The 14,410-nt window shown below is 41.2% G+C and overlaps 1 protein-coding gene across 1 annotated transcript in view; it reads right to left on the reverse strand.

Moving 5' to 3' along the window:
• Window positions 1–14,410, reverse strand: part of Fbxl17 (F-box and leucine rich repeat protein 17) — a 426,380-nt gene that overhangs the window by 121,765 nt on the left and 290,205 nt on the right. The window lies entirely within an intron of this gene.

Consider the following 14,410-nt stretch of genomic DNA (forward strand, 5'->3'; position numbering starts at 1 on the left):
CAAATAAATAAAACCTTTAAACAAAACACACCTGGAATGTTGTCTAAGGTTTCACTGCCAACCCATTTTTACTGATCCCTTTCTTTCTCTGGGTTTCTTGTTCCTTCAGTCACTTCTGTGTTCCCCTTGGCTTCTCTGTCACGGAGACAGAACTGGTGGCCTCGCAGTTCTGAACGATGCTCTTTCTGCCCAGAAGGGCTGCTGCCTCGCTCTCCTTCCAGGTGGGAGTTGCCTGTCTTTGAGCTGCATATTACCTATTTTTTTTTAAACAAAACCCAAACCATTTAACTGACTTAATAATAAAATCAACACCCAAATGGCAAAGAATGAAGATCCTGGAGATGGTAAGGCTCTCTCCACAAAAACAAAACGAACACAATACAACAAAACAAACAAACAAAAACAAAAACAAGCAAGTCCACCTGAAAACTCATGGAACAAAATGGTACATTCTGGAGTGCATTCCAAAGGTTCACTTGGAGGATCATTGTAATATCTAAGCCAGGAAAGGAGGATGGAGTCTGGGTGGGTCTGGTACTTGCTGGGTTTCCCAGATCATTTGGTTGGGAAGCAGTGTATTGTACCTGCACCAATGCATAGAAGGGATAGAAAGGGAAAAGCCTGGGCATGGGACAGATGAACAGGCACAGGAGAGAAACAGGAGAGAAAGGTAGAAGGAGAAACTGGTTGAATGGGGGGCATGGTCTGGACTGGTTTGTTTTAAAGGGAACAATATGAATTTGGATTACAAAGAGAAGAATGAGAGCTGTTTCTGATCCTCCTAGATGAGTGCTTTTTGTAAGTTTTGTTTTGTAAGTGTCCGGCAAGGTAGTGTAGTCTTAGGAGTTCGTATAAGTAAGGTTTTGGATTCTCAGCTTTCCCAGTCTGAACTAGCTGTATCAAAGCAGAGTGGGTATTGGGAAGATGTCACACAGGACAGTAAATTATCATCCAGCTGTTGCAGAGAAGGTCAGGGAAGAGGTCATATAGGACAGCAGATTATCATCTTAACACTTCCAGAGAATGTCAGGGAAGAAGTTACACAGGGCAGTAGATTATCATCCCAACTGTTCCAGAGGAGGTACAGGGAAGAGGCCGCACAGGACAGTAGATTGGCATGCTAACTGTCCTGAGCGTTCAGTTTCTATTGTACTTAATTTTCAAGCTATTATGTGCTATGAATTTATAAGTTGAACATAATCCATTTGCTTATAATATTCATATACTGTGTGCTACTCTTAATAAATGAGCACCTGCTGATGGAGCAGCAGGGCTGACTGGGGCTTCAGTGTCATGCGGTGTGGAAGCCAGCCAAGGGCTTCAGTTGTCAGGTGCCTGTGCGTCCCTGGTCCTCATGGGCTTTACCGTACACCACATCCTTTCCTTGGAAGCACACCCTTCCCTTTATTGGCTGTAATTCAAGAATGACTTGGCTTCCTGCAACCAAAGGAGCCTGAATAGCTGCTGAGTCAAAGTCAATTACATACTAAAGTGGTTGCCACGCCACCCAGGTTCCTACCTGCTCTGCACTGGAGTTGATGCCTTTGAGGTAGACAATAGGTAAGGACCTGACGGGATCATTTACATACTACTATTCACTTCAGCACACAGTAATGGCATGTGCATAACATTATCAGATGTGTATGGGGGCAGGGAGTAGAGTATTTTCTACTGGAGCTGTTCATACTTTCCGAGAGTCGGAACTTTATCCTAACCTTTTGCAGAAAATCAGAATGAATTAGCCCGGCATGCATGATAACCTGCTATGTCATCGCGCCAGGAGTTTGACCAATCCCTTTTCATGGAAGCCTGAAAACGTCAAGTTCATTTTCAAACCCATGGCTAGTTTCATCTCGTTTAAACCAAAAGTAACAAAATAGGAGTTGACTTGGGGCTTGGGGGTGGAATTCTGCGGGCCACTGTCCTTAACAGTGGATAATCCATGGGAGGCAGGCATACCACATACTGCTGTGACAGAACAAAGGTGACAGATAAACTCCTGTGACCAAATTAATTGGAAGTGGATGCCTCAGTCTTGTGATCGTGGTTCAGGGTTGGAAAGAATTGTATGCACCTCTGGAGCAAGCGCTGTCTAAGGATGATGAGCGCTGTGCTGCTGGCATCTGGCTGAGATGGCGTGCTGCCAGGGTCTTCAGAGAAAGCCCAGTGTTCGGTGGAGGGGGTGCAGACTATGAATCTGTTCCAGAGTTGCCCGGGAGAACGTTCCCGGTTCTCTGCTGGGAACGTGCCAGGTTGGGATATATTCCCCTTACGTACTTCGGTGCTGTGTCTCCAGGCTGCTCTAAGAAGCCTTGAACCCTTCATCCATCTCCTGTTTTCTTTATTTCTATCATATTGCTGAGAAACAAGCTACTGCACAGTGCTGGGTCAGGACATCTCTGCTTTCTGCCCTAAATATTCTTATGCCCATCAGAGTGGCGAAACTGGCGACTAATTCCAAAGGGAGCTTTTAACATATCCCAATGTGTGAAGCAGTAACACTGTGTAAGAGGCAAATGGCAACAGCTAGAAATCTGCAAATAGCTGAGGGAAAAAGGCCAAATGTTAAAGACAGCCCTAAAGCTGTTAATTAAATGACCACATATTACACTAGCTGCTAATTTTAAATGAATCTCTATCTTTGGGTGCTTTTCTCTGAAAAAAATACAGTAGTGTTTGTGAGGAGAGGGGAGGAAGGTACAGATGAGCCGCTTGGCGCCTGTAGCCTCTGCTGAATTATAAACTGGGGACAGGAGACTTTGTTGCTCTTTGTGGAGACTTTAAAAAAGAAAAACTAATAACTTTGGAAGCTTATGATAAAGTTTACTGTGGTGAAATGATGCTACATTTCTGATCAGAAATATAATCTGCACCCTGGTCTACGTGTGGTTTACTCTACCAAGTGACCAGAATAAATGTATGAAGGAATAAATAAATAAATAATATATATGTATATGCTAGAGTAAACACTTTAGTGTCTAATACTGACTGAGGTTTGCTCTATGGATTTTAAAAAAAATTCTTTCCTTGGCAAACAATCTTTGACAAAGATAATGTTAAAAAAAAGCCTGAAATAGAAAATTATTCTAATAGAGATTTTAATTGGTATGTTTAGTTTCTAATTACAAAAGATGTCAATTCTCACAAGTTAATCCTCATTTCTTTAGGGAAGAGAAGAATATGAGATTAAATGTAAAGTAAGACAGCAAATCATGTTGTTAAATATTAGAGCAACAGAACATGAAGTACAGAATATTTCAGATATACTGATTCAGATACAACTCTAGGCATCCCATTTTAACTCATACACTTCATCTTGCAGGAGTGGTCTTTTATTATTGAAACTTTTTTTTTTATTTGATAAACAAAGTAAAAGCCAAAGTAATAATGACTTTTAACTTCTTAAACTTACTATTGGTTAATTTATTAATTTATACTTACTTTTTGTTTATTTTTTTTAAAAAGAAAGGTTACCAGAACCTTCTTCTGGTAATTAAGATACCAGTATTATGAAGATTGTTTTTCAAAATTTTTAAAATATTCCTGTGTTATGTGTATTATTCTACTATTAGGAATAATAATGAAAAAATCCAACAACAACAAAACTAGATACATAATCATGTAGGTATGTGAATTTTTCCTCAATACCAAAATCTATCCTAGGGAAAAAAAAATTCAAATAAAAGGAAATGTTCTGAAGCAGATGTTTTGTGTGGCTTCCACATACTCTACCTAAACATCCCAGGGTTTAGATGAAGATGGCTCAAGTTTCTCAGAACATAGGGGAGCCCTGATAGCTTCTGCTCTCTGCTCTTTCTACTTGCGTATTGTGTACCCAGAAAGCAGAGCCGCTTCCCTCAGAGTATGATCTTGTCTATTTTTTTTTTTTTTTTTTTTTTTTTTTTTTTTTTTTTTTTTTGGTTTTTCGATACAGGGTTTCTCTGTGTAGCCCTGGCTGTCCTGGAACTCACTCTGTAGACCAGGCTGGCCTTGAATTCAGAAATCTACCTGCCTCTGCCTCCCAAGTGCTGGGATTAAAGGTGTGTGCCACCACCACCCGGCTTTGTCTATTGTTTTTAAACATGGCTTTAGCATGAAGATATTTAAAGACAAGAAATTCAGTATTTGTTAGCCAATCTTAAACTGTACTGGCTGGTTTTGTGTGTCAACTTGACACAGGCTGGAGTTATCACAGAGAAGGGAGTTTCAGTTGGGGAAGTGCCTCCAGGAGAGCCAGCTGTGTGGCATTTTCTCAATTGCCCCTTGTGGGTGGTGCCATCTTGGGCTAGAGGTCTTGGGTTCTATAAGAGAGCAGGCTGAGCAAGCCAGGGGAAGCAAGCCAGTAAGAAACATCTCTCCATGGCCTCTGCATCAGCTCCTGCTTCCTGACCTGCTTGAGTTCCAGTCCTGACTTCCTTTGTGATAACAGCAATGTGGAAGTAAGCTGAATAAACCCTTTCCTCCCCAACTTGCTTCTTGGTCATGATGTTGTGCAGGAATAGAAACCCTGACTAAGACATAAACTAAATTCCCCGCAATCAATGGCTGGGGATGAGGGAATGTAAAAGCAGCCTTGTGTGTGCCTGGCCATGAGCAGGAAGCTGTGGTGAGCCTCTGTGCCGTGTGGAGCAGTGAACTCTTCCACACCCCTTCTAACAATAAAAGATAACACCTGCATGATTTCATCCATCATGGGACATTCAGAAGAAATTGAACTGCTACAGAAAGCTGAGAGGATTATTTTGTTTGTGGCTTATACTTTGGTTAAAAGAATAGAACATTGGGTTTATTTTATTTTTGTATATACATGTTTCAAATCAAGCATATAATATTCTACTGGTGATAACTTAAAGTCGTCAGGTTTCTTAAAAGCAGAAGGACAATTTTAATGTCTTTTTCATTATTTGGTAGAATCAATCTTAAAAGGATCGAATGACAAAATATCCAGAAGAGATATTCATCACACACCTTGTAGGCAAAACATTTACAGCATCCTCAAATTTTGGGACTGGACTGAAACCAAATAAGTCCGTATGGGAGCCTAGAAAGGTATAATCTCTCCGCTTATTACCGCTTCTGCTCTGCTGCAGAGATGGATTAATCTGGGAACTTACTGGTCAACACTTTCTTTCCACACCTGCAATTTAAAATTTCTTCAATCATTTTCCTGTGAAGATGTCTCTCTCACAGGTGCTGATGCCTTTGTGAGCACAGTCAACACCCTTGCAGCAATGGAAAAATTGATAGGAGCTGAACTATGGCAGACACAAAATGGTCTCTTTTCTAAATAGTTTAGTCTTAAAGACTTTTCTTGCAGGGGACCAAAGAAGTGATTCTGTTAAAGCCCGGCAGAGTATTTAGAGGTCACTGGTGAGTGGCTGGGGAGCTAGCAATGTGCACTATGGATAAAGAATGTTTGCACGGCTCATTTCTTTAATGGGAAAGAAACTATTACTTAAATGAGTTAGAAGAATTTAGTTATTCATCTAGATATAATGATACTATGTTTTAATTTTTAAAAGATGTATTAATTAAAAAAACTAAAGAGAATGGACTAGAGAGATGGCCGGTGTGCACTCATCTTGCATAGGTACTAAGTTACATTCCCTACTGAGTGGCTCACAGCTGTAACTCCAGTTGCAGGGCATCTGATGCCCTCTTCTGTCCTGCATGCCTTTGCAGCTACATGCACAAACCCGCAGAGAGACACACTCATACACACATGAGTGACAAGGAAATCCAAATGCCGCAGCAATCTCATGTCTTGTCTAGCTTAATGAAGGGGACACTGCACATTGGAACTTAATATCAAGATTAAAGTTCCTCACAGACAAGAAGGAAACTGAGTACAGTTTCTCATCAAGAAGCTAATTTCTGATTCCATATGATAGTGAGGATAGCTCTGGGTGAGTCCATGTATGGGGACTATCCTCAGAACCCCAGAAAGCGGGTGCATTTGGAATTCATCCTGCTCCTAGTGACTCTCTGAGCTAAGAGGGAGACACCAGGTTTCCTCTACAGGAGCAATCTTGCTTCATCTCTAATGAGAATGGACTGCCACTACCAGGATCTAGAAGGAGGCTCAGAAGTTATTTCCCAATTCCCTTGCATCTTTCTACAGAAAACGCAGTGTATGAATTCCAGAATTGTACCCACATCCATGTACTATGCATAAGACTTTCAGAGAGCTTTTCTTTTAGCTCTGGAATGGTTTCTCCTGGCATTTGTCATTAAAGAGAAGAGGAAGAAAATTTAATGGCTTGCACGAGCCCTTCCTGCTCATGCCTTTCCATTCAGCCTGGGCAGACTCAACTGGGGCTATTGCCTTAGGGAGCTATGACTGCACCGGCATAGGAGAGTGGGGTCCTCACTCTGACACAGCTAGAAACCCACCTGAGTCTCAGTCTAGACAGAACATTTCATGTCACTTTTAAACAGTAGAGTCCTATTTTAGATTTGGGGCCATATATGTTCACCATTACTTATCAATGAACAACCACTTGGTGAAGAGGGACCGAAGGAGCATGCTCTGGAACACACTGAAATTTTGGCTCCATCATTAAACTCCATTTCAGCTTTCCTGCCTTAGTTTCCCCATCCGTGAAACAGAAATAATACTAAAAATTCTGTAAGCAGATTTTAAGAATCGATTAGCTCATAGTAGGCACTTGGTGAATACAATTGTTATTGTTATGTAACATAAAAAGTCTGCCAGTCTGAGTAGCAAGCAGGTAAGCCACTGAGAGTGCAGTGTAAACAAAAGCTGAAAATCCTGGCCCTGTAGACTGGCTTTTGGCATCTTACCCATGTATCTTCTTGGAACTACTAGGATTTGTTTCTGCCAAGAATTCTGATGTGCAATGTCATGTTAATCATCCACTTTTATCATAAAATTAACACTAACTCTCAAAAGGGTGCTAAGTCCACATCGAAGGCTCACTGCCTGATCCTATGGCTTTTATATAAAGAGTTAATGTTGTAGCACTGTTGTGCTTTGGAGCTGGCTTATTAACAAGGGCTTTGCGGAACTGACTTCCTGAGCATTAATTAGAATGTAGCTGGCAGCATATGAAGCCAGCGGTACAAAAGAGCTGCTCTTTCTCTTGGCTCTTCTTATGTGTTTTTCAAGTCTAGCAGCTTACTTTCTTAGACTCTGGTGTGTCCAATATGGCTACAGAGTAAACAGGAAGACAGTGTGCGCAGACAGCAGGTGGAGCTTGTCAGTGCTCTTTCTGAAAGGAGGAATGGTGTAAACCAACAGCAGAGTTCAGGGCGTAAGGCTAACGCTTCTATGTTACCAGACGCCTAAGCGATGACATGGGACACACACACACACACACACACACACACACACACACACACACACACTACAGGGAAGGGGGCAGAGACAGAGCCATAATTTTTAAGAAAACGTATCTTCATGAGTAATATCTAAATCTAACCAATTATGAAGGCCACCAGAAGAACAAAAATGTCAAGAAAATCCTGAGCCCTGGGCCAATAGCTTCCTCCGGCCAAGCCCGCCCTCCCACCCTCCCTTCTGCCTGGACCATGACAGACTTAGTGTGTCTGGAGTGCAGATGATAGCCTACATACCCCATTCTTCAAAACTACCGTGTACTTGAGTTCTGAAAATATTGAGTGCACTGGCCTTAATCTCTGGATATTTATTATCCAGCCCCCAAACTCCACTGAAACGGACTTTAACCATGATGCCGAAGGACCTGGGGGTGGTTTACTATTTGTTTCCTAATTTAAATTTATTTTTAATATACAGATTATATTTATAATACAGAATGTTATTTAATATATTTATAATGTGTAATTTTAAAATCAGGCTAATTAAGTATACCACTTCATATACTGACTGGTTTTTCATAAAACATATATAAATATTTTTAGCATACAGTCTGACTTTATTATAATCTGTATGATCTCTGTACTTTAAGACAAATAGCTCATTCCATTGTCATTGCCAGTGATGTTCAGCTCTGAATGAAAGCATAAAGAAACACAACTTTGCATATATAACCAGTGATGGGTAACACCGAATTACATATGATACTTTGAAAATGTTCACACAAATTGCACGTGATAACTATATTAGTTAAATATCATCCTCATAGGAAGACATAGGCCTGCATATGCATCATATCCAAATGAGGATGCGGGATTCTTAATGGTGCAAACAGAAACCCCTCACTATGAGTCTGAGGAACTCAAGAGGGCAGCACAGTGGGCCTTCCATTTGTTCTGAGCCAGCCCAGTGAGATAAGAGAGTCAGGGGACAGAGAGGAGTCCAAACCCAGGCAGGTGAAAAGAGATTTCTAGTCCTTCAGGTACAACTAGAAACTACTTCGTAGTCTCCCCACCACCCACTTTCTAAACATGCCAGGATCAGGGTGCCAGATGTGCCGGCAGAGACAAAAGAGAAGGTGCCAAAGTAAGGTTGAGGAACCTCAGGTGCTGAGGCACCAAGCAGCAGAAGAGGACAGACGCATGCAAACTGCCGTAGACGTGTGCAGTGAGCTACCTGCAGACTGCCGTAGACGTGTGCAGTGAGCTACCCAATCCCTGTGACTACAGAGATGAGGAGTCTTCAAGACGAACTGAAATAGCAAAGGCTTTAGGAAGGCTAGCTGCCGTTGGTCTGGGTGGAACTGAGCAGACGCAGCGGGGAGCTTGCCCTCAGAGAGGAAGCCCACAGGCTTGTGTGGTTGAACCATGGCTTTAGTGCCCAGGGCTCTCAGTCTTGGACTGGCATCATCTTGATTTGCAAATGGAGACTGAGTCCTGGGAACTACAGCACTCTCCCAGAGAGAACTTTCTCAGGGTTTCCTTCAGTTCCTGCTTGTTTATGATTGATATGGTTTCCCTTCTAATAAATTCACGGCTGACTATGGCTCCTGGAGTCAGGGAAGATGAGTGTGTTGGCCTTGGCAATTTACTGTGTTCCTGCCTGGGTGAAACTGTAATATATGGAAGAGAAGGCCCCATTCCAGGGCAGCCCGGCTATATTCACCTCTCCCGGTCCCCAGACTTAACTTGCTTCTTCAGACCTGCTTTTCCTTTCAGTTTATCTCTTTCTGTCTTTGGCAGTTAGAAACCATTTATTTTGGGAGAAAAATAATCTCTGAACTGTTTATCAGTTATTTTCTAATCTTCTTTCCTCTGCTTGGACAGAAGGAGTCGATGTGGCTACCTTCAGGGGTACTGAGGATAAAACATACTTCTGCCACACATGAGTGTATCATTCTATTGCTTAAGTTTGGGAGATTTAATCTAATACTTAGTGAAATAGAGTCTGCTGGACTCAGAATATCAGAATTTCCTTTAACTGAAGTCAGAGGACAGATGAAATATGATTTTCCTTCTTTGAAATGTCTTTGGCTACACAGTGAGATTGAGGCTAGCCTGGGACTGTACAAGTCCTTGTTTAAAAAAAAAAAAACAAGTTTAAAAACTAACCAGTATCCTAAAAATCCTGAAATAAAAATTGTATACACACAAATACAGATATACACAATGACAACCGCCCCCCCCCCGTGAGACTTTTAAAAATAATATATTAGAGGTAGTACATAGGCCAACTGAATTTTGAGATTTTTCTCATAATGAAAATGAACTGGATAAACATTTTCTCACAATGTTAAATGATGGTGGAACGCATTTTCTGTATGAAAGTATGATATCCTGGCCTCGTGTGGAGAGGATAATGTTAAATATAGGATGAAACACATTTTTCTAATTTTCTAATACAGCTTACCAAAGTAGCCTATGACTTTTCCCATCTCTATCATTACATATTTAATATTTGAGAATCTTGTCACTCTCACACAATTTTCCCCTTGTTCTTCTACAGTGAAAAAGTTAATAAACTTTATAGACATAGGAAGAATTATATATGCCTGCTCAGAGTGTGTATGATGGATAAAAATTCTAAAATGCAAATACATAAGAAGTAAGGGAAGTGAGAAGACCTTCCAGGCAGTCATTGCATAGCCCAGTTGGTTTCAGTAATTAATTGGGCCCAGTTCACCTGGTGAAGGCCTCTACCCGCTCCCTGTGTCAGAGCTCACTGACACGGTTGGCTCAAAGCAAACACTAGACAGCATGCCACCCAATGATGGCCAGTAATCGCACCAAGCCCTTAACCTGAATCTGAAAAATTAACATTTTTCTTTTTTCATGATCTCTCTCCAGTGTTTTCTCCTTCTTATTTACTCCCATGTTGTAAGTCAAGAAGAGGTTCTCTCAGGCCTGGGGAAGGTGGTGTAGCGTGTTCTCTACAATGTGCGTGCTTCTGATGTGCTCTGTTCTTCCTGACTGTTCAACAGGCCAGCAGTTGAGAGATTAGAAACTCCGGCCTCATCAATGCCCCACAGAGTAAGTTCAGAGGCAAATATACTTAAGCAAAAACCTCTAATGTCATGGGCAAGTCCAGTGTTGGGGCCGCTCCTCTTAATTTTCAGCCTCCTCAATAAGAATTTGGACACGACAGGCTTCTAATGGATTCAAAGGCCAAGGCTCACAGAAACGAGAGCATTTCTTATATCTTCCCCGAGTTACTGATCTAATATTTTTTTCCTACAGTTTTTGCATTTGAACATGCAATTAAAAATACAAAACTTACCTTTGTAATGGCTAGTACTGGCTGTCAACTGGAAAGCTTCCAGAGTCACCAGGGAGGCGAACATCTGGGAAGCGTGTGAGGGAATTTACAGGCTGGGTTGAGTGAGGTGGGGAAACCTGCCCTGAGGACTCTATGAATCTACTGGCTGCTTACAGAAGAGCACTGAGCTGTGTACTGCCAGGAGCCGTGTACCCGTATACCCGTGTACCCGTGTACCCATGTACCCGTGTACCCGTATACCCGTGTACCCGTGTATCCATGTACCTGTGTACCCGTGTACCCGTGTACCCATGTACCTATATACCCGTGTACCCGTGTACCCGTGTACTCGCTTCCCACAGGGCTTCTGCTGACATGGTTGCCACCGCCTGCTCCCCATGAGTGGCTTTATTCCAAGGAATAAACAAACTGGAAGCAGCCTGCTTTCTTTACGTTTCTTTCTGTCATGTATTTTCTTACAGCAACAAGAAAATAACTAATACAATACCAGAAAAGATTGTAATATTTTATTGCTACTGATCAGACATTTTACTGGTGAAGTCACAATTTGTTTGTGTCATGGTGCTATCTAACAAAGTACAACAAATTAAAACAGAATAATGTGTAAGTAAAACTTTATATCTGATAATGCCGTATTGGATTGGTTTTATTGACATCTTTATCCCACTCAATCAACCTCTTAGAGTAATGTCCTTTTCTTAAGAACATAGGTTTCCTTCAGGGATACCTTAGTCAGGGCCTGACACACAGGCTGAAGAACCAGATGGTAGCATGCTCCACAGCATGTTAAAGACCACACTGGAAATATGATTAACTATACATATTTAAAAATTAATTTTCACGGTAAGATCGTGTCTCTTTAACGAAGAAGACTTGGAAAAAGTTCACGGACACATCAACCTAAGCTAGACTGATTCTTTTGATTATCACAGGTAGGAGTTAGTTCCACTAAATGTTAGAGATCATTGCCAATACTCTTTTAAAAAGAAAACCCTCCATTTTGATATCAGATAACAACAAATGTTTTTAAAGTTGAATTTTAAAAATTCAATAAGATAATTTTCTCTATTAATATCATATTATTTTAAGTCAGAAAGATTTTCAGTAGGTCTACATCTTTTTATGTTGTATATTAATATAAGTATATATATTCGTGGATTTGTATGCGCACGCCCGTGTGTGTGTGTGTGTGTGTGTGTGTGTGTGTGTGTGTGTGAGTGTGAGCCTCCTGTACTTCCTTTGAGATCATGAGTAATTAACTCATCATTTACCTTCAGGTTAAAATTGTTGCTAGAATTGCATTTTTCCTTGTGATTCTAAAGACTGACCCAGAGCCTTGGGCGTGGAAGGCAAGTGCCCTCTCTAGCCACACCAAGTCACCTTCTTCCCCGCACTCACACACTACACTTCACACAGTCAACCTAAAGGGAGGGACTTACCACAGATACACAGATTCTATACCAGCCATCAGTCTCTGCTTGTGTGAGTCATAATTCTGCCATCCCTGGAACAGGAAGCAGAGGGTAGGGTACAGGAACACCGTGGCCAAGTTGAAATGTTTCTTGTTCTGGGTACTGCTCTTGGATTATGTTCACCTTATCAAATTGTGTGTTTATACTAAATGCACATTTCTCCACTGATCTATACCATATACCAATAACAACTTCTTGAAAAGTTAAAAGTTAAAATTATAGGCTGGGTGGTGGTGGTGCACGCCTTTAATCCCTGCACTTGGGAGGCAGAGGCAGGTGAATTTCTGAGTTCAAGGCCAGCCTGGTCTACAGAGTGAGTTCCAGGACAGCCAAGGCTACACAAAGAAACCCTGTCTTGAAAAAAACCAAAAAAATAAATAAATAAATAAATAAAATTATAGTAGAGCATTGTACATGTCACTTAGAATATTGCACTGTTTTGGTATTTTATAAATTAAACAATACTGTCATATTCATAGATACACATAAAATATAGAGATGAATCTTGTCAGTGCAGCCCAAAGCTAATTATTTCATATTCCATCTAAACACATGTCCTAGTGAAAAGGTTAGGGACAGTACTGCATATACCTGAGCTTCTGCTAAGACTAAGGTATGGCTGCATGGGCTTGTCCAATGGGACAATTAAACCATGAGGAGATCACATGGTCAAAACCCATGGGTGTCTGTCTCATCAATTCCATTATGCTTTATTTGAAAGATAGACCAAATTCTCCTTTCTTCAAAACCAAATGTCCCTGGAGAATGTGCGTACATCAGTGCAACTGTACCCTAATGAAATTTCTGAAGGCTTTAATAAATTATTCACGATCTTTAAAATACTTACTTTAGAAAAATGATATGAGTTTCATACTAAGAAATTCAACTGCTCTGGTCTCATTTAAGGTTTAATTTAATAATATTATCAAATAAAAATAAATACTATTAAATAAATTAAATAAATAGTATTACACCAATCAGCATTTAAATTAGTTCTGTGAAACCTACTTAAAGGCATTAAAAAAAAGCCTACTTACAGGTTGCTCTTAAACAAAGTAAAACTTCAGGACATGGAATGTGGAAAAATGAAAATATAATTTAAGGAGACACTTAAAGATTTAAAAAAATTCAGATGAAGTCGAGTCTGCACTGGAGTTTTTAGCAAAAGTCCAGTCTGGAATCATCCTTCCAGCTGCCTGCAAATGTGCTGAGACAGCGGAGGCCATTCTGCTGTGCGACACAAACCTCAGCATCCTAGATCAGGAACTGATTCGCACAGATTGTGATGAAGGCCCGGGTCCTCCTGTGTGCCACGGCCCAGCCATGCTTCATCACAGACACCAGTCTGAACTGTGAAGAATTCCTATGGAAGTCTAGCCTGCCTTCACCACACCTGCCTAAACTCTTCATTCTCTCTGAAGCGTCCTGATGACACCCTAGCCCTCGCTACCTTTCCTTCTCTGCTCTTTATGGTATTATAAAGATAATCTATATGGCAGTTAAATTCTCCATCTTGTTCGATGGGATGAGTAGGTACAGGGAAAATTATAACTACTGCATTTCCTCACTGTGTCTTTCAAACTGTCTCATCAATTCCAGACTTTATTTATATGTCTAATTTACAGTTCAAGGAAAGGTTCAGAGAATCTAAACAATCCCCTTATCTTCATACACATGTTTAGATATGTCATGATATACTTCAAAGCAATTAGACCCTCTGCCTTCAAGCACACACAGATTTGGAGAAAATGGTGTTATCATCTGAGAAAACCATGGGGACTTTCCCACGTTCTCATCCCAGCTAGTGCCCAGAGCTAGGGCTAGACCTCGCCTCCTCAGAGCACGGTTCCAAGCCTCACTGAAAACAAGCCCAGGGCTTCGGGTGTGAGCTGTACTTATTGCGCAGCTAGCACAGAACTGAGGAAAGGATATAGTTAAGGACCAAAGATGCAGGTAAATTCAGATCATGCTCCCACTGCTAACAGAGAACATATTTCTGTATGAGCCTAATAGTTATAATAGAGATGCTCAAGGTCTCCTGGGCTGGAGAGATGGCTCAGCAGGCAAGAGCACTGGCTGCCCCTCTAGAACACTGGAGTTCAATTCCCAACACCCACTTGGGGCTCACTCCAGTTCCAGGGATCCATCCTGCCAGGTTTTCACGTGGTGCACATATCTGTGCATGAAGGCAAAATACCCATGCACATAAAATAAAATAAGAGAATCTTTAAAAATGTCTACAACTGTTCCCCACCCCCCTCCCTTCTCCCTCTTGCTCCATCCTGGCTCACTCCCATTCAGGCCC

Source organism: Mastomys coucha, unplaced genomic scaffold (assembly GCF_008632895.1).
Source record: "Mastomys coucha isolate ucsf_1 unplaced genomic scaffold, UCSF_Mcou_1 pScaffold14, whole genome shotgun sequence".
Classification (NCBI taxonomy): domain Eukaryota; kingdom Metazoa; phylum Chordata; class Mammalia; order Rodentia; family Muridae; genus Mastomys; species Mastomys coucha.